This window comes from Amblyraja radiata, chromosome 15, assembly GCF_010909765.2.
Source record: "Amblyraja radiata isolate CabotCenter1 chromosome 15, sAmbRad1.1.pri, whole genome shotgun sequence".
Classification (NCBI taxonomy): domain Eukaryota; kingdom Metazoa; phylum Chordata; class Chondrichthyes; order Rajiformes; family Rajidae; genus Amblyraja; species Amblyraja radiata.
In genome coordinates, this window is record NC_045970.1 from 53,465,410 (window position 1) to 53,487,110 (window position 21,701).

At 46.4% G+C, this 21,701-nt stretch overlaps 2 protein-coding genes and 1 pseudogene across 2 annotated transcripts in view; 2 read left to right on the top strand and 1 right to left on the bottom strand.

Annotated features, from left to right (window-relative positions):
- LOC116981574 (oocyte zinc finger protein XlCOF15-like) overlaps positions 1–21,701 on the bottom strand; it is a 293,177-nt gene that overhangs the window by 151,046 nt on the left and 120,430 nt on the right. The gene's annotated exons all lie outside the window — the stretch shown is intronic.
- LOC116981636 overlaps positions 1–21,701 on the top strand; it is a 22,847-nt pseudogene continuing 1,146 nt past the window's right edge.
- LOC116981538 (zinc finger protein 229-like) overlaps positions 18,603–21,701 on the top strand; it is a 23,440-nt gene continuing 20,341 nt past the window's right edge. Inside the window, exon 1 of the mRNA XM_033034627.1 lies at positions 18,603–18,682. The gene's annotated coding sequence lies outside the window, so the exon portion shown is untranslated. The remainder of the gene's footprint in view (positions 18,683–21,701) is intronic.

Below are 21,701 nucleotides of genomic sequence, written 5' to 3' on the forward strand. Positions count from 1 at the left end.
ACTCTGTGATTGTTTTCTCCTCTTGTTGAAACAGCAATGATGCAAGGCCCTGAGAGTGTGCCGGCACCTCGTCACCGGAGAGAGGGCGAGTGTGGGAAAGGATTCACTCGGTCATCCTACCTGTTGACGCAGCAGTCGGGAGAGAACGTTCACCTGCCCTGAATGTGGAAAGGAACTTGCTCGCTCATCCACCCTGGTGAGACACCAGTGAGCTCACACCAGGTGCAGACTGTTTATTTGCCCTGAGTGCGGCAACAGGTTCACTCATTCATCCAGTCGATGGAACGCCAGAAAGGAGACACTGAAGAGAGCTCCTTCTCCTGCTCCAAATGCGGGAAGAGATTCTCTCGATCGTTCAACCTGATGCTTCACCGGCGGAGTCACAGCGTGGAGAAGCCTTTCACTTGCTCTGAGTGTGGGAAAGGGTTCGCTTATTTATCCAACCTGAAGCTACACCAGAAAATGCACAGTGGGGAGCGGCCATTTATCTGCTCCGAGTGCGGGAAGAGGTTCATTACTTCGTCTTCGCTGCTGAGGCACCAGCAGGTTCACACCGGGGAGAGGCCGTTCACCTGCAGCGAGTGCGGGAAGGGATTCCCTCGATCGTCCGAGCTGCTCTTACACCAGCGGATGCACACGGGCGAGAAGCCGTTCTCCTGCAGCGAGTGCGGGAAGAGATTCTCTCAGTTCTCCAACCTCCGGACGCACCAGCGGCTCCACACCAGGGAGAGGCTCTTCACCTGCAGCAAGTGCGGGAAGGAGTTCCCTCAATGGTCTGAGCTGCTCTTACACAAGCAAGTCCATGCCGGGGAGAGGCCGTTCTGCTGCTCCGAGTGCGGGCAGAGATTTGCCCGGTCATCCAGCATGAGGAGACACCAACGGGGGCACACGCTGGCGAGAAACCCGTTGCTTGCACAGAGTGCGAGCAGAGATTTATCCGGTCATCCTGACTCCGAATACACCAGAGGATTCACATCGGGGAGAAGCCTTTCACCTTCTCGAAGTGAGGGAAGGGGTTCACCCAGTTGTCCACCCTGCAGTCACACCAGCGGGCCCACACGGGGGACAGGAGCTTCGTCGGCGCCGAGTGCGGCAAAGGGTTCAATCGTTCCTCCGAGCCGCTCCTGCACCAGCGGATCCACACCGTTCTCCTGCGGAAAATGCGGGAAGAGATTCAATCAGTCGTCCAACCTGCAGATGCACCAGCAGATTCACACCGAGGTGAAGCCCTTCACCTGCTCCGTGTGTGGCGAGGGATTCACTCGGTCGTCCGAGCTGAGCTTACACCAACAGACTCACACCGGGGAGAGGCCGTTCACCTGCAGCGAATGCTGGCAGCAATTCACTGGGTCATCTGAGCTACTGACGCACCAGCGAGTTCACACTGGGGAGAGGCCGTTCACTTGCAGTGAGTGCGGCCAGAGATTCACTCAGTCATCCGTCCTGCAGAAACACCAGCAAGTTCACACTGGGAAGAGGCCCTTCACCTGCACCGAGTGCGGGAAGGGATTCACTCGCTCGTCCAGCCTGCAGACCCACCAGCGGATTCACACCGGGGAGAGGCCCTTTAGCTGCTCCCAGTGCAGGAAGAGCTTTGCTCAGGTGTCCACTCTGCGGACGCACCAGCGCACCCACAACAGGGAGAGGTCGTTCTCCTGCTCCGAGTGCGGTAAAGGATTCACCCGCTCGTCCAGCCTACGGAGTCATCAGCGAATCCACACCGGGGAGAGGCCCTTCACCTGCACTGCCTGCGGGAGGAGATTCATTCAGTTGTCCAACCTGCGAACCCACCAGCGAGTTCACACCGGCGAGAAACCGTTCACCTGCACCACGTGTGGGAAGGGATTTACTCGGTCATCCCACCTGTCACAACACCAGTGTACGCAGACTGAGGGAAAAGATTAAACATGCTGAATGTTCAGCCATCACACCTCCAGAAAGCATACGGAAGCTCCCAAGTTGGTGCTGGTGTTGCGATCGTGTTGTTATTTCTCCTGTTCCAAGTGGGATAACAGAAATAGTGTGAACAGTTGATTGATGGTCAGTGTGGACTCGTTGGGTCGAAGGGCCTGTTTCCATACTGTTTAATCATTCCCAGGACTGTACCCCCCAATCATTGGGTCCCATTGTTTTATTTTTGCTGATTTTGGTAGCCCCTATAGCTGGGCTGGAATCCAATATCGTGGATTTGTGCCAAATAAATCGCTTCTGCTCAAAACATTGTGTATCAGATATCTCTGCAACACACAGAATGAACGGGAGAAAGATTTATTCCAGTTGGCATTAAGTATTTCTCTGGAGGCGTTTTGGGAACTGAGGAGCATTCTTAAGAAGGAAATACAGAGGGCAAAAAGGGAGCTGGATATAGTTCTGGCCCAGTTCATCCCTTCTGGTGTTTCTGCTCTCCATCATTCTCCTCCCATCTCAGTCAGTATGAATATTCAGAGAGTCGCAGAGTGATAGTAAGATACAGCATGGTAGGAGGACCTTTGGCCCACTGACTCCGCACTGATCATCATCCGCCAATTTGCTCTAATCCCACGTGGGTGTTTCCGTAAATACCGCACAGTGGTGAAACTGAAGGTCTAAAATCTTCCAGCTTGTTTTCCTGTTTTTTATTTAATATTCCCATTGTTTCATATCCTGTATTTTAAGTAGTACAGATCAAGGTGTACAGCCAACATAATGAGATGAAGCAAAAATAAAAAAATCTGTTTTCTTGCCTTTTTTGTGACATTTTTCAAGCAGGATTTCATCAAACCCTTCGGCTAATTTATACGAGATAGATTACATTAATTTTGCAATTAAATAACTATATGCCAAATTGTGCTTATGCTTATGATTTTTATCATTTATCACCCGATAACATGATTTTCTGATGCCCCACGTTTTTGCAGCAGAACGTGAGTGACAGTGCCCCTTTAGTCACGTGAAATGTATGATTTAAAAGCAGAGTAACCGTTATTATAGCTAGTTTTTTTATTGTTTATATTTTGTGTCTAAGCTTTCCATTGGAATATTAATAATGAATAGAATTTAAAATCATGAAATGAAAATCTAGTTTGCTCACCTATTTTAGCAATGTCTTATTCTGTAGTCCCTCCCGTTGAGTAACGTTATCAATGCTATTTATAGTGTGATAACGGGTTTATTTTTGCACACGTCGAGATATAAACAACGTGATTATAACCCTGGAGTGAACTACGGGCCTCGTGGTGGGTTAGGTGCCGACATTTTGTAAGGGGGCTTAGCAATCAATAAGTGTCTCATATGTCTTGAATGTCTTATCAATTTTTTTCTCTCTTTTTCAAATTTTGAAAGTATTAAATTTTGGTCGATTTTGATCACAAATGAGCTCAAAGGGATCATAGGTAGGACCATTTTGTGGTATTTCATTATGATTTAATAACTTTCAAATGTGGCCACTCATGTCACAGGTTGGTACCCTTATTTACGGAACCTCCCACATGCATCCAATCTATTATCCTTACACATTGGCCGGTGTTAATTTTCCACCCAATGTGTAGGGAGTAGATGAGAAAGTGGAATAATGTAGAATTAATGTGAACGTGTGATCGATGGTCAGCATGTGCCAAAGGGCCTGTTCCCACGAGGTGTCTTTAACGAAACCGAAACGAAAGAAATTCCCATTTGCCACCCAACATGCTCCTTAGCACATGATCGAGTAAATCAATGAACATTCAAGAAACCAGAGAAGAATCTGAAGAAGGGTCCCGACCTGAAATGTCACCAATCCAAGTTCTTTGAAATGTCACCAATCCAAGATTGTAAACACGTCCCTTCTCTCAGGTGTCTTCCCACAGGCCCTGAAAACTGCTGTTATCAAGCCTCTCTTAAAAAAGAAAAACTTAGACACTTCACTACTGAACAATTATAGACCAATATCAAACCTCCCATTTCTCAGTAAAATCATTGAAAAAGCTGTTTTTAAGCAGCTGAACAATTTCATGTTAATGAACAGCTGTTTTGATGTCTTCCAGTCAGGATTTAGACCACACCACAGCACCGAGACGGCTCTTGTTAAGGTCTTCAATGACATTCACTTAAACACAGACAATGGCAAAATTTCAGTCTTAGTATTACTAGATCTCAGTGCTGCATTCGACACAGTCAATCACAACATATTACTAGGCCGTCTGGAAAACTGGGTGGGACTTTCGGGCACAGCATTAAAATGGTTTGAATCCTACTTGAAGGACAGGGACTACTTTATGTCTATAGGTAATTACACATCTGAGCATGCAAAAATTACACGTGGAGTTCCCCAGGGCTCCATTCTGGGGCCTCTTCTGTTTAACATCTACATGCTTCCACTGGCTCAGATCATGAAAAACATCAAAATATGTTACCATAGTTACTCAGCCGACACACAAATCTACATAACAATATCACCAGGAGACTATAGTCCAATACAAGCACTGAGTAGATGCACTGAGCAAATCAACGATTGGATGAACCAGAATTTTCTCCAATTAAACAAAGAAAAAACTGAAATAATTGTTTTTGGAGCCAAGGAAGAACGATTAAAAGTTAGCACCCAGCTTCAAATGGTAATGCTAAAAACAACAAACCAAGCCAGAAACTTAGGATTAGTCATGGACTCAGACCTGAACTTCAACAGCCACATAAAAACAGTCATAAAGTCAGCCTACTATCACCTAAAGAATATATCAAGGATTAAAGGACTTGTGTCTCAGCAGGATTAGGAAAAACTTGTCCATGCATTTATCTTCAGCAGGCTCGACTACTGTAACAGTGTCTTTACAGGTCTCCCTAAAAAGTCGATCAGACAGCTGCAGTTAATTCAGAACGCTGCTGCTCGAGTCCTCACTAAGACCAGAAAAGTAGATCACATTACTCCAGTTCTGAGGTCTTTACACTGGCTTCCTGTCTTTCAAAGAATTGATTTCAAAATACTACTGTTGGTTTACAAAGCACTGAATGGTTTAGGGCCAAAATACATTTCTGATCTTCTGCTTAGCTACGAACCACCCAGACCTCTCAGATCGTCTGGGACAGGTCTACTCTGTGTCCCCAGAGTCAGAACTAAACATGGAGAGGCAGCATTTAGTTTTTATGCACCACATATCTGGAACAAACTCCCAGAAAACTGCAGGTCTGCTGCAACTCTCAGCTCTTTTAAATCTAGACTGAAGACTTTTCTGTTTGCCGCTGCCTTTCAGTAAACAATACAATTTATTAATTACCTATATTGCACTGTAACTTCTATTCCTGGTTTTATTCCATTTTAAATATTTTATTTGATTGCTTTTAATTTTGTAATAATTTTATCTGAATAATCTAATAATCGTTTTACATCTAAATGTCATTTCATATGTGTTTCTTTCCAATGCTTATAATGTTTTATGTAAAGCACTTTGAATTACCTTGTTGTTGAAAGGTGCTATATAAATAAACTTGCCTTGCCTTGCCTTGCCTTGCCTTGCCTTTGGCGATGCTGCCTGACCCACTGAGTTACTCCAGCAGTTCCAAGTTTAGAGAACATGGATAGGGCTGATGTCTTGGGTCACGACCCATTCTAAGACTGATGGATCGAGACTCAACGTACTGGAGTAACTCAGAGGATCAGGAAGCATCTCTGGAGAACATGGATAGGTGACGCTTCAGGCTGGGACCATTCTTCAGACTGATTGTGGGGTTGGGGGGAGGGGGGGGGGGAGGTTGGAAGAGAGGAATAAACCCCATAATAAACAACAAAAAAGTTCAGCAAATATAAAATACAAAGAAACAAACAAACAATAAACTGAAATAATTTGCAAGCAGGGAAACTAAACATCATGTTGACATGCAGGACCAGATTTTAATCACGATCTGTACTCTGCCGTTACGATTGGAAACCTGGATTGTCCTCTTTACTCAGCCTGAAAGTTTTCACTAGAAAATTCTATAATTCCTTGAAAAAAGTGCTCACCAGTTTGCTGATGACATGGGGTATCCAAAAAATACACACAGTGCTGGAATAATTCAGTAGGCCAGACAGAGTTTGTACGTTCTCCCCGAAACCACGTGGATTTTCTCCGAGATCTTCGGTTTTCTCCCACACTCCAAAGACTTACAGGTTTGTAGGTTAATTGGCTTGGTATAAATGTAAATTGTTCCTAGTGTATCTATATCTATAGTGTGTGTAGGTTAGTGTTAATGTGCGGGTACCGTTGCTTGGTGTGAACTCGGTGGGCTGAAGGGCATGTTTCCATGCTGTGTATGAACTAAACTAAAAATCAGATATGTTTACCCAGAACTGTTTTGGTGAAGATGACGCCCTTTAATTGGTGAAGGAATAGAGAATGGAGAAAGTAGGAGCGGATGCCGGTGCGAATCAGCATTTCCAGAGGAAAGAGTAGATGCTTCCAGCATCAGATTAACTAGGCCAGTAATGGATGTGTGATTTTACAGAGGAGAAATGTGGGCCAGAGATTAAAAGTCAAGTCTGTATCAGACTGAACATCAAAGCTCTTCACGGTCTGACAGCTTCAGACAAGGCAGTGTAGTGGAGAACATGCCTTAACAACCTGGAGCTCAATGCTCTTAAGACAGTGGAATTGATTGTTGACTTTAGGAGAGCTCCCATCCCCTCCCACCACCCACCCCTCCACCCCCCCCCCCCCCCCCCCCCCCCCTCACCATCAAAACACCACAGTCACATCTGTGGAGTCATTTAAGTTCCTTGGAACCATCATCTCCAGAGACCTTGAATGGGAGGCCGCCATCGATTCCACAGTCAAAAAGGCCCAACAGAAGATGTACCTCCTGCGGCAGCTGAGAAAACAGGCAATGATGGTCCAGTTTTATACTGTCATCATAGAGTCTGGCCTCACCATCTCCATCATGGGTAGTAAAGAACTGCAGATGCTGGTTTACCTCGAAGGTAGACACAAAATGCTGGAGTAACTCAGCAGGTCAGGCAGCATCTCTGGAGAGAAGGAATAGGTGACGTTTCTCCAGAGATGCTGCCAGACCCACTGAGTTACTCCAGCATTTTGTGTCTAGCTTCTCCATCATGGTCTGGTTTGGTTCAACCACCAAGCATGACATCCGGAGGCTGCAACACATTGTTCGATCAGCCAAGAAGGTTGTTGGCTGCAACCTTCCTCCCCATCGACGAACTGTACACTGAAAGGGCCAGGAAGCGAGAGGGTAAGATCATCTCTGATCCCTCTCATCCTGGCCACAAACTCTTTGAAGCACCTCTCTGCAAGGCGACTCTGTACTGTCAAAGCCACCATAGCCAGACATAAAAACAACTTTTTTCCACGAGCAGTCGCTCTATTCAACAACCAAAAGTCTGTAGCCACCTTTTGTTCTGGGATTTTATTGCATTCGTCACATGTTTGAATTATAATGTTTTATTCTTAATTGTTTACTGGATATCATGTTACTTGCGAGCAAAGCACCAAGTCAAATTCCTTGTTTGAATACATACTTGGCCAATAAAATGTATTCAATTCAATTCAATTCAATAATCAGCATCAATCGTGCCAAAGTGGAAATGGTTGAGAACTAAGTTTAGGTTTATTATTAACATCATATCTACCGAGGTACAATAAAAAGCTTTGTTTTGCCTGTTATCCAAACACTACATATATGCCATACAGAAATACAAATACAGGTATAATGAATCTTGTCCCCTCTCCCATCAGGCAAAAGGTATAGAAGTGTGAAAACACACACCACCAGATTCAGGGACAGTTTCTGCCCAGATGTATTCAGGCAACTGAATCATCCTACCACACCCATAGTGTAGTGCTGAACTACTATCTACGTCTGATGTCCCTCGGACTATCTTTGACCGGATTTTGCTGGCTTTACCTTGCAGTAAATGTTATTCCCTTATCATGTATCTATACACTGTGAATGGATTGATTGTAATCATATATTGTCATATATTGTCTTTCTGCTGACTAGTTGGCACGCAACAAAATGCTTTTCACTGTACCTCGGTTCACGTGAAATTGAACTAAGAGACCACACCTGGAGCATTGGTGCAGTTTTGGTCTCCTAATTTGAGGAAGGACATTCTTACTATTGAGGGAGTGCAGCATAGGCTCACCAGGTTAATTCCCGGGATGGTGGGACTGACATTTGATGAAAGAATGGGTCAACTGGGCTTGCATTCACTGCAATTTCGAAGGATGAGAAAGGATCTTATAGAAACATATAAAATTCATAAGGGATTGAACAGGCTAGATGCAGTAAAAATGTTCCCGATGTTGGGGGAGTCCAGAACCAGGGAGTCACAGTTCAAGAATAAAGGGTAGGCCATTTAGGACTGAGATGAGGAAAAACGTTTTCACCCAGAGAGTTGTGAATCTGTGCAATTCTCTGCCACAGATGGCAGTAGAGGCCAATTCACTGGATGTTTTCAAGAGAGAGTTAGATTTAGCTCTTAGGTTTAATGGAATCAAGGGATATGTGGAAAAAGCAGGAGCGGGGTACTGATTTTGGATGATCAGCCATGATCATATTGAATGGCGGTGCTGGCTGGAACAGCCGAATGGCCTACTCCTGCCCATTTTTTTTATTAAACTAAACTTTATAGAGCAAAGGGGAAGATGCAGAGTGCATTGTAGTGTTTCAGTTCCATAGACAAAGTCCAATGTCCGCAGTAGCGTAGAGGTGAATCAGACGCATAGCTAACGGAGGGATTGTTTAACAGCCTGATAGCAGAGGGGAAGAAGCTGTTGCTGAGTCTGTGGAACCAGGATCTATTTCTCTTTTGATGTCTCGATTTTGCACCTTACCCTTTTTAATCTCTGTGTCTCCATCTCCCCTGACCTGCAGTCTGAAGAAGGGTGTCGACCAGAAACGTCACCCATTCTTTATATCCAGAGATGCTGCCTGTCCCGCTGAGTTACTCCAGGCTTTTGTGTATCTTCAGTGTAAGCCAGCATCTGGGGTTCCTTCCTACACATAGCAACACCTTCTCTTCCTCATGAGACTGAGGAAATTTGACATGTTTCCAATGACTCTTACAAACTTCTACAGATGTACCATAGAAAACAAACTGTCTGGTTGCATGGCAGCCTGGTTTGGGAACACCTCTGTCCAAGACCTCAAAGAAATTGCAGAGAGTTGTGGATGTAACCCAGTCCATCACACAAGACCAGTCATCCCACCATTGCATCCATCTACACTTCATGCTGCCTCGGGAAAGCAGCCAACATAATTAAATACCTTTCCCACCCCAGTTATCCCGCCATCTCACCGCTACCGTTTTGTGACACTTTCGTAGTTCCAGAGATCGTGAGGGGGCAGCATCTACAGTCAGAACACCTTTATTTCACTTGGGCAGCTTACACTCAAGTGGTACTTTGACTGTATGAATTCAATGCGAATTTATGGAATTCCCTGCCACAGAGGGCAGTGGAGGCCAAATCACTGGATGGATTTAAAGAGAGAGTTAGATAGAGCTCTAGGGGCTAGTGGAGTCAAGGGATATGGGGAGAAGGCAGGCACGGGTTATTGATAGGGGACGATCAGCCATGATCACAATGAATGGCGGTGCTGGCTCGAAGGGCCGAATGGCCTCCTCCTGCACCTATTTTCTGTGTTTCTATGACTTCTCTAACTTCAAGTAACCCTTGCTTTCAATCTCTCTTCATCGTCTGCGCATAAAATAACAATTGCGATGACTTTATGTTGCGGGGAGTCGCATTGCTCCAACTCGGGTCTTGCACGAAGATCCACAAAGGCAACTTTAGGTCAGTTGAAGGATCACCAGGAGCAGGGAGCGACGGAAGGGACGTTGTGATCAGGCGACCAAATCCGCGGCCGTATCCGGGCTCCGTCGCCGGGATCCGGGCGTCGACGGCGGCTCGGAGCGGGACGGCGAGGCCAGGGCCCGACTCGCAGGCCATGGCTGAGGGACATTTGCGGAAAGGGGGATCCGTTCAGGTCGGAGATCCTTCGTTACAACCGAGAAAGTTAGCAAATAAGTCCGAGTTCATTTGCGCAGAGACGATTGAGTGGGGAAGAAGGTCAGATTGAACAAAGGGAATGTCTGCTAGACTGAAGACAACCCAGTGTTGCGGGAGTCTTCTGGCTAATCGATAAGTTGGGGTGATTGGAGACAAAATAAGACAAACAACGTTAAAATGGGTGGTAGACACAAAATGCTGGAGTATCTCAGCGGGGCAGGCAGCATCTCTGGAGAGAAGGGATGGGTTTCAGGACTGCTGCTGCGGTCCATGTTTCAAGCTACAGATCTGGCACAGATTTAAAATGACCTTTTATTTTCTGTCGACCTCAGTTTAGTTTTAGAGATACAGCATGGAAACAGGCCCTTTGACTTACCGAGCCCACGCCTACCATCGATCACTCCCGTTCACACTAGTTCTGTGCATCCCACTTTCTCGTCTACTCCCTACACACTAAGGGCAAATTGCAGAGGCCAAATAGTTACAAATCTGCAGGTCTTTGGGTTGTGGGAGGAAACCGGAGCACCTGGAGGAAACTCACACGGTCACAGGGAGAGCGTGCAAACTCTGCACAGACAGAACCCAAGGTCAGGATTGAACCCAGGGCTCTGGCGCTGTGATGTGTCCTGTTCTCATTCATCTCTATCAGAGTTGCTGACGCCTTTGCAATCAGAGACATCCCCCGTGTCCTGTTTTTAAAATATATATATCGATGCTGAAAATCAAGTAGAAAACGTGAATTGCTGGGAAAATTTGCACAGGCACAATAAAATGGGGTGCGGTTTGGGGTTTGCGGAGAGGGAAGGGGGGGGATATTTGTAGGTTACATGAAATTGGAAAATTTTCATGCCTTTTGAGTTTTCAGTTAATTTCAGTTCAGTTTATTGTCAGGTGTACAGGGGTAGAATGAACAGCTTTTGTTGTGTGCTAACCAGTCAGCAGAAAGCCAGGTTGTGAGCTACTCCATACAAGTTGGGTATGAGTACCTCCAGAGATTGACAAAAGATGCTGGAGTAACTCACCGGGTTTTCTCAACCCGAAACATCGGCAATTTCTTCTCTCCCTTAGATGCTGCCTCACCCACTTAGTTTTAGAGATACAGCATGGATCTTGAATAATTGGAATCATGAATTGGATCATGGAAAATTGAAGGTAGCATTTTGTGTCTACCTTCAATTTTACCAGCATCTGCAGTTCTTTCTTAAACAGTACCTCCAGAGATGCTGCCTGACTCACTGAGTTACTCCAGCACTTTGTATCTTTTTTTTAATGACACCCGGGTGTTAGGGGTTATGGGGAGAAGGCAGGAAAATTTGGGTTAGGAGAAAGAGATAGATCGGCCATGATTGAGTGGCGGATGAGACTTGATGGGCCGAATTGGCATAATTCTGCACCTATTATTTATCACCTTATGATTAGGTGAATGGGTCGGTCAGTTCACCAGCACTTCAATGTGGAAATCGGGAAGGGGGAGTGAAATGCTTGTCAACTTCATTTCTGAGAAGAGCTAAAAAAAAACAATGGTGTGACCAGCAGGACAGTGAGATAAACGCCTCTAGAATGAGATAGTTTAAGAGCACTGACTGTGGAAAGAGCTTCAGACATTTACATAGCAAAGGGGGAGCGCACCAGGGAGAAATGTTCCACAGATACAAGGAGCTGGGGATGCTGGTTTATAAAACCAGGCACAAACTGCAGAGCAACTCTGCGGGTTAGGCTGTACCTCTGGGAGGATGTGGCTTGGCATCCTTTTGAGTCGGATGAGGCTGAACAAGGGTCCTAACCAAAACATTCTGTACATGGGTGAAGCTTTTTTGGAGGGAAAACCAAAAATATTTCCAAAGTAAGCGAAAAATAGGTCAGCCATGTTCAAATTACAAAGCAGACTCGTTGGGCCAATTTGCCTAATTCTGCTCCTATGTCTTATGGCATGGATAAGTTGGGCCGAAGGGCCTGTTTCCATGCTGTATGACTGTGATTGTTTTATGCTCTTGTTGAAACAGCAATGATGCAAGGCCCTGAGAGTGTGCCGGCACCTCGTCACCAGAGAGAGGGCGAGTGTGGGAAAGGATTCACTCGGTCATCCTACCTGACGACACAGCAGTCGGGAGAGAACGTTCACCTGCTCTGAATGTGGAAAGGAACTTGCTCGCTCATCCACCCTGGTGAGACACCAGTGAGCTCACACCAGGTGCAGACTGTTTATCTGCCCTGAGTGCGGCAACAGGTTCACTCATTCATCCAGTTGATGGAACACCAGCAAGGAGACACTGAAGAGAGCTCCTTCTCCTGCTCCAAATGCGGGAGGAGATTCTCTCGATCGTTCAGCCTGATGCGTCACCGGCGGACTCACACCGGGGAGAAGCCTTTCACATGTTCTGAGTGTGGGAAAAGATTCGCATATTTATCCAGCCTGAAGCTACACCAGAAAATGCACAGTGGGGAGCGGCCATTTATCTGCTCCGAGTGCGGGAAGGGGTTCCCTCAATCGTCCGAGCTGCTCTTACACCAGCGAGTCCACACCGGGGAGATGCCGTTCACATGCCCTGATTGTGGGAGGGGATTTACTCAATCGTCCGAGCTGCTCTTACACCAATGGACTCACACCGGTGAGAGGCCATTCACCTGCAGTGAGTGCGGGAAGGAATTTTCACGTTCGTCCGAACTGGTCTTACACCAACGAGTCCACACCGGGGAGAAGCCGTTCTGCTGCTCCGAGTGCGGGCAGAGATTTGCCCGGTCGTCCAGCATGAGGAGACACCAACGGGGACACACCGGCGAGAGATCCTTTGCTTGCACGGAGTGCGGGCAGAGATTTAACCGGTCATCCTGCCTCCGAATACACTGGCGGATTCACACCGGGGAGAAGCCTTTCACCTGCATGCAATGCGGAAAGGGGTTCACCCAGTTGTCCACCCTGCAGTCACACCAGCGGATCCACACGGGGGAGAGGGGTTTTGTCTGCTCCGAGTGCGGGAAGGGATTCCCTCGGTCGTCCGAGCTGTGTTTACACCGGCGGGTTCACGCGGGGGACAGGCCCTTCACCTGCTCCGAGTGCGGAAAAGGGTTCACTCGCTCCTCCGAGCTGCTCCTGCACCAGCGGATCCACACGGGCGAGAGGCCGTTCTCCTGCAGTGTGTGCAGGAAAAGATTCAATCAGTCGTCCAACCTGCGGACGCACCAGCAGATTCACACCGGGGTGAAGTCCTTCACCTGCTCCGTGTGTGGCGAGGGATTCACTCGGTCGTCCGAGCTGAGCTTGCACCAACAGACTCACACCGGGGAGAGGCCGTTCACCTGCAGCGAATGCTGGCAGCGATTCACTGGGTCATCTGAGCTACTGACGCACCAGCGAGTTCACACTGGGGAGAGGCCGTTCACTTGCAGTGAGTGCGGACAGAGATTCACTCAGTCATCCGGCCTGCAGAATCACCAGCAAGTTCACACTGGGAAGAGGCCCTTCACCTGCTGCGAGTGCGGGAAGGGATTCACTCGCTCCTCCCACCTGCAGACCCACCAGCGGATTCACACCGGGGAGAGGCCCTTTAGCTGCTCCCAGTGCAGGAAGAGCTTTGCTCAGGTGTCCACTCTGCGGACACACCAGCGCACCCACAATGGGGAAAGGTCGTTCTCCTGTTCCAAGTGCGGTAAAGGATTCACCCGCTCGTCCAGCCTACAGAGTCATCAGCAAATCCACACCGGGGAGAGGCCCTTCACCTGCACTGCCTGTGGGAGGAGATTCATTCAGTTGTCCAACCTGCGAACCCACCAGCGAGTTCACACAGGGGAGAAACCGTTCACCTGCACCACGTGTGGGAAGGGATTTGCTCGGTCATCCCACCTGTCACAACACCAGTGTACACTGACTGAGGGGAAAGATTAAACATGCTGGACGCTGAATGTTCAACCATCACACCTCCAGAAAGCGTACGGAAGCTCCCAAGTTGCTGCTGGTGTTGCGATCGTGTTGTTATTTCTCCTGTTCCAAGTGGAATAATAGAAATAGTGTGAACGGATGATTGATGGTCGGTGTGGACTCGTTGGGTTGAAGGGCCTGTTTCCATACTGTTTAATCATTCCCAGGAGCATGGTAGGGGGACCTCTGGCCCACTGACTCTGCACTGATCATCAACCGCCCATTTGCTCTAATCCCACGTGGGTGTTTCCGTAAATGCCGCACAGTGGTGAAACTGAAGGTCTCCAAACCTCCAGATTATTTTCCTGTTTTTTATGTAATATTCCCATTGTTCATTTTAAGTAGTATAGATCAAGGTGTACAGCCAAAATAACGATAAGCAAAAATAAATAAATAAAAAGCAAAAATAAATGAATCTGTTTTTACAAAGAAAAATATCAGATATGTCCCTGTGTTTTCTTGACTTTTTTGTGACATTTTTCAAGCAGATTCCATCAAACGCTTTGGATAATTTATACCAGAAAGATTACATTAATTTTGCAGGTAAATTATATAATCCAAATTGTGCTTGTTCTTATGATATTTATCATTTATCATCCGAATACATGATTTTCTGATACCCCACGTTTTTGCAGCAGAACGTGAGTGGTGGTGCCCCTTTGGTCACGTCTCAAATATGTAAACCCTAACCCTAATGTATGATTTGAAAACAGAGTAACCGTTATTATATTTATTGTTTCTTTTTTAATTGTTTATATTTTGTGTTTAAATTTTCCATTGAAATATGAAGAATGAATAGAATTTAAAATCATGAAATGAAAATCCAGTTTGCCCATCCATGTCACAGGTTGGTACCCTTATTTATGGAACCACCCGCATGCATCCAATCTATTATCCTCACACATTGGCCTGTGTTAATTTCCCCCCCAATGTGTAGGGAATAGATGAGAAAGTGGGATAATATAGAATTAATGTGAACGGGTGATCGATGGTCGGCATGTGCCAAAGGGCCTGTTCCCATGAGGTGTCTTTAACTAAACTGAAAACTGAAGAAATTCCCATTGAGTACCCTACACGCTCCCTAGCAGATTATACTAATCACCAGCATATTCGAGACAATTTACAGCGACTAATTAACCTGTCAGTCCTCAAGTTCATGATTGGGAGTCCACTTCTTTTGCCATGTTTGAGTAAATTAATGTACATTCAAGAAACATAGAAACATAGAAAATAGGTGCAGGAGTAGGCCATTCGGCCCTTCGAGCCTGCACCGCCATTCAATATGATCATGGCTGATCACCCCTCAGTATCCTGTACCTGCCTTCTCTCCATACCCCCTGATCCCATTAGCTACAAGGGCCACATCTAACTCCCTCTTAAATATAGCCAATGAAATGGCCTCAACTACCTTCTGTGGCAGAGAGTTCCAGAGATTCACCACTCTCTGTGTGAAAAATGTTTTTCTCATCTATGTCCTAAAAGATTTCCCCTTTATCCTTAAACTGTGACCCCTTGTCCTGGACTTCTCCAACATCGGGAACAATCTTCCTGCATCTAGCCTGTCTAACCCCTTAAGAATTTTGTAAGTTTCTGTAAGATCCCCCCCCTCAATCTTCTAAATTCTAGCGAGTACAAGCCGAGTCTATCCAGTCTTTCTTCATATGAAAGTCCTGCCATCCCAGGAATCAGTCTGGTCATCCCAAGAAACCAGAGAAGAATCTGAAGAAGGGTCCAGACCCAAAATGTAACCAATCCAAATTCTCTGGTGATGCTGCCTAACCCACTGAGTTACTCCAGCAGTTCCAAGTTTGGAGAACATGGATAGAACCGACGTCTTGGGTCACGACCCATTCTAAGACTGATGGATCGAGACTCAAAGTGCTGGAGTAACTCAGAGGATCAGGAAGCATCTCTGGAGAACATGCATCGATGACACTTCAAGTTGGGACCCTTCTTCAGACTGATTGTAGGGATAGGTGGGGTTGGGGGGAATAAAACAATGGGACCTAATAATTGGAAAGCTGGAAGAGAGGAATAAACCCCATAATTAACAACAAAAAAGTTCAGCAAATATACAATACAAATAAAGAAACAAACAATATTTCACAATAAAAGCAGGGAAACAAAATATCATCTTAACTCAGCCTGAAAGTTTTCACTAGAAAATTCTATAATTCCGTGAAAAAAGTGCTCACCAGTTTGCAGATGACAATGTATCCAAAAAAATGCACAGTGCTAGAGTAATTCAGTAGGTCAGAGATCCTTTTTTGTAGAGATGTTGCCTGAACCATATGATCATAAGGGATAGGAGAAGAATTAGGCCATTCGGCCCAACGTCCACTCAAGTTCAATTTTCAGTTCATGTTTGTGTTTATTGTCACGTGCACCAATTAAGGTACAGTGATATTTGAGTTACGATACAGCCATACTAAGTGAAAAGCAATACACACAGTCACATAAAATAAAATTTAACATAAACATCCACCACAGTGGAATCAGCATTCCTCATTGTGATGGAAGGCAATAATGTTCAGTCATCTTCCTCCTTTGTTCACCCGTGGTCAGGGCCTTTGATCCGTCAGCACTTGCCGCTGCCGACGGTCCGATTTTCAAGCCCTGACGTCGGGAAAATCGAAACTCCGGTGTCGGGACGGATCGGAACATGGAGCTCCCGAATCGGCCTCTTCTTACCGGGCACCGCGGCTTTAAGGTCCACAGGCCCCGCGGTCGGAGCACTTTCGCTGGCGACCCTCGGCAAAGGATCGCCCGCTCCGCGATGATAAGTCCAGACCGTGCCCGTGGCTTGAAGCTCTGGGCCGATTTTCAGAAAAGGCTGCACCACTCCAAGTTGTTAGGCCGCAGCAGGGCGGAGATGTGGCATGGAGACAAATCGCATCTCCGTCGAGGTAAGTGACTGAAAAATGTTTCGCCAGATTCCCCCCACCCCCACATAACACATCAAGAAACATTGAAACATACATTTAAGACATACATAAAATAACAAAAACAGAGAAGGGACGAGACAGACTGTTGGCGAGGCGGCCAATATGGGCAAGATTTGTGGCCACTCCGCTATTCAATCATGGCTGATCTATCTCTCCCTACTAACCCCATTCTCCTGCCTTCTCTCCAAATCCTTTGACACCTGTACTAATCAAGAATCTATTTATATGTGCCTTAAAAATATGTACTGACTTGGCCTCCACTGCCTTCTGTGGCAAAGAATTCCACAGATTCACCAACCATTGCATTACTCCAGCACTGTCTTTTTTTTCGTAAACCAGCCTCTGTCTACATTGTACCCAAGGACTGCACAGTGGCGTAGCGGTGGAGTTGATGCTTTGGAGTTCCGTCCTACACCGGCAACACCTTCTCTTCCTCATAAGACTGAGGAAATTTGACATGTTTCCAATGACTGTTACAAACTTCTACAGATGCACCATAGAAAGCAAACTGTCTGGTTGTATGGCAGCCTGGTTTGGGAACACCTCTGTCCAAGATCTGAAAGAAATAGCAGAGAGTTGTGGATGTAACCCAGTCCATCACACAAGACCAGTCACCCCACCATTGTCTCCATCTACACTTCACGCTGCCTCGGGAAAGCAGCCAACATAATTGAAGACCTTTCCCACCCCAGTTATCCCTCCTTCTCCCTGCTACCGTTTTGTGACTCTTTCATAATTCCAGAGATTCTGAGGAGGCAGCATCTAGTCATAACATCTTTATTTCACTTGGGCAGCTCACACCCCAGCGGTACATTGACTTCTCTAACTTCAAGCATCCCTTGCTTCACCCCCCCCCCCCCCCCTCTCCCATTTCCCAGTTTTCTCACCAGTCTGACAGACCCCGATTAAATTTTATCTGTTTGCTTAATTGTTACCTTCTCCGAGCAAACAATCTACTCTACATTTTCCTTGACCTACACCTCCCTTAATGTCTCATTTTTACACCTTGTACTTCCTTATCTCTCTGTCTCCTTCTCCCCTGATTCTCAGTCTGAAGAGGGGTCTCGACCCGAAAAGTCACCCATTCCTTCTCTCCAGAGATGCTGCCTGTCCCGCCGGATGAGGGGAGGACCTGATTGAAACGGACCGAATATTGGAAGGCTTGGATCGAGTGGATGTGGAGAGGATGTTTCCACAAGTGTGAGAGTCTAGAACTAGAGGTCATAGTCTCAGAATTAAAAGGACATTCCTTTAGGAAGAAGCAGGAATTTATTTAGTCAGAGGGTGGTGAAACTGTGGAATTCTCTTACACAGAAGTCTGTGGAGATTAAGTTAATGGATATTTTTAAAGCAGATAGATAAATTCTTGATTAGTGCGGGTGTCAGGGGTTATGGGGAGAAGGCAGGAGAATGGTGTTGGGAAGGAGAGATAGATCAGCCGTGATTGAATGACAGAGTAGACTTGATGGGCCGAATGGCCTAATTCTGCCCCAATCACTGATGAGTTACTCCAGCATTTTGTGTCTATCATAATCGTCTACAGTTCTTTGTTTCCATTTTTTTTTTAGGTTTAGGTCTGCGCATAAAATGACAATTGCGATGACTTTATGTTGCGGGGAGTCGCATTGCTCCAACTCGGGTCTTGCACGAAGATCCACAAAGGCAACTTTAGGTCAGTTGAAGGATCACCAGGAGCAGGGAGCGACGGAAGGGACGTTGTGATCAGGCGACCAAATCCGCGGCCGTATCCGGGCTCCGTCGCCGGGATCCGGGCGTCGGCGGCGGCTCGGAGCGGGACGGCGAGGCCAGGGCCCGACTCGCAGGCCATGGCTGAGGGACATTTGCGGAAAGGGGGATCCCTTCAGGTCGGAGATCCTTCGTTACAACCGAGAAAGTTAGCAAATAAGTCCGAGTTCATTTGCGCAGAGACGATTGAGTGGGGAAGCAGGTTAGATTGAACCCAGGGCTCTGGCGCTGTGAGGAAGCAGCTCTAGCAGCTGCGCCTCTGTGGTGTCCTGTTCTCTTTCATCTCAACCAGGGTTGCTGATGCCTTTGCAATCAGAGACATCCCCTGTGTCCTGTTTAAAAATATATATTTATATCGGTGCTGAAAATCAAGTAAAAAACGAGAATTGCCGGGAAAACTTAGGCACAGGGAATTGCAGATTTATAGAAGTGCAGATGCTGTTTACCAAAGAAAGACACAAAATGCTGGAGTAACAACAGGCCAGCCATCCCTGGAGATCATGGATAGGTGACATATTGGGACAGGACTCTTCTCCAGACTGGACTGTTTATGAGGACTGTTGAGTGTAGAGGGTAGATAGACAGTGTAAAGAGGTGTGGGTGGGGAGTAGGGATGGAAATCTAGGCAGGCTGGAAAATTCTATGTGGATTAATAAATGACTGCTGTTTGCAAAAAAAGATTAAAATGCTGGAGTCCTCCGGAGATAAATACAAAATGCTAGAGTAATTCAGCGGATCAGCAAACATCTTTGGAGAATATGGATTGGTGATATTTTGGATTGAGAACCTTCTTGAGATAGAATGCGGTAGAAGTGAACACAAGCGAGGGTTTTTTGGGGGGGGATAAAGGCCAAAGATGGAAAAACAAGTGTGAGCCAAAAAGATAAATAGTTGCGAATTGTGAAGCTGGAGGAAAGAATGGAGGTGCAGGGTGGGGAGGCAAAGAACGTGTGCAAGGTCAGCCAGGGCTCCAGGGAAGAGAGTAACGAGAAAAAATGGGGTGCAGTTTAGGGGAGAAAATGGAGAGGGAAGGGGTTGCATTTGTAGAAGTTACATGAAATTGGAAAATTCAATGTTCATACCTTTGAGTTTTCAGTTCATTTCTGTTCAGTTTATGGTCAGGTGTACCGAGGGAGAGTGAAAAGCTTTTGTTGCGTGCTAACCAGTCAGCAGAAAGCCAGGTTGTGAGCTACTCCATACAAGCACCTCCAGAGATGCTGTCTGTCTCGTTGAGTTACTCCAGCATATTGTTTCTTTTTTTTTATGACACTAAATGACACCCTGGGTGTTAGGGGTTCTGGGGAGAAGGCAGGAGAATGGAGTTAGGAGGAAGAGATAGATGGGCCGAATTGGCCTAATTCTGTTCCTATTACTTATTACCTTATGATTAGTTGAGTGGGTCGGTCAGTTCACCAGCACTTCGATGTGGAAATAGTGAATGGGGAGGAAAATGCTTGTCATCTTTATTTCTGAGAAGAACTAAAAAACCAATGGTGCGACCAGCAGGGCAGTGAGATAAATGCCCACAGAATGAGAGACTGCGGAAAGAGCTTCAGACATTTACAGAGCAAAGGGAGAGCACACCAGGGAGAAATGTTCCACAGATACAAGGAGCTGGGGATGCTGGTTTATAAAGCCAGGCACAAAGTGCCGAGTAACTCGGCGGGTCAGGCTGTACCTCTGGGAGGATGTGGATTGACATCCTTTTGAGTCGGATGTGCCTTGGACAAGGCAACCAAAGCATTCTGTGCATGAGTGAAGCTTTCTTGCAGGGAAAACCTAAAATATTTCAAAGTAAGTGAAGGATTCAGCAGGCAGACACAAAATGCTAGAGTAACCCGGCGCATGAGGCAGCATCTGAGGAGAGAAGGAATGGGCGACGTTTCGGGTCGAGACCCTTCTTCAGACTGATGTCAGGGGAGGGGGCGGGACAAAGATAGAATGTAGGCGGAGACAGTAAGACTAGAGGAAGGGGATGGAGAGAGAATTCAGCAAATATTTTCTTGCCAACCAACACCACAATATTGTGGTGTCGGTTGATATTTGGAAAATAAACAATTCCCGTCCCAGTGAGAAAGTTGTGCATCACCTTTGTGTCCAAAATGAAATCAGGGATATGGGGCTAGCTTAGGTGGGGCATCTTGGCTGGCCTGAAGAAGGTTTAGAGACATAGAAAATAGGTGCAGGAGTTGGCCATTCAACCCTTCGAGCCAGCACCATCATTCAACATGATCATGGCTGATCATCCAAAATCAGTTCCTGCATTTTCCCCATATCCCTTGATTTCTTTAGCCCTAAGAGCTAAATGAATGATCCCAGGGATACACAATAGATGCAGGAGTAGGCCATTCAGCCCTTCGAGCCAGCACCGCCATTCAATGTGATCATGGCTGATCATCCCCAATAAGTACCCCGTTCCTGCCTTCTCCCCATATCCCCTGAGAATTCTACAGACTCACAACTCTCTGTGTGAGTCTGGGATGATTGGGTTAATGTACGAGGAGCTCATGATGGCTCTGGGCCTGCAACGCTGGAGTTTAGAAAGATGAGGCGGATCTCATTGAAACCTACCAAATAATGAAAGGCCGAGATAGAGTGGATGTGTAGAGGATGTTTCCAGTAGTGGGAGAGTCTAGTCCCAAAGGGTACAGCTTCAGAATAAGAGGACATACCTTTAGAATTTAGATGAGGGGGAATTTTTTCAGCCAGAGGGTGGTCAATCTTTGGAATTTATTGCCACAGATGGTGGTGAAGGTCGTGTCATTTGGTATTTTTAAAGCTGAGATTGATATGTTCCTGAATAGTAAGGGTAAAAGTTAATAACTGATAGGAGAAGAATAAGGCCATTTGGCCCATCAAAGATTACAGGGGAGAAGGCAGGAGAATGAGGTTGAGAGGTAAGAATAGGTCAGCCATGTTCAAATGGTGGAGTAGAATCGATGGGCTAAATGGCCTAACTCTGTTCCTATGTCTTATGGCATGGATGAGTTGGATCAAAGAGCCGGTTTCTGTGCTGTATGACACTGTGACTGTTTTATGCTCTTATTGTAACAGCAACAGCAGTCGGGAGAGAACGTTCACCTGCTCTGAATGTGGAAATGAACTTGCTCGCTCATCTACCCTGGTGAGACACCAGTG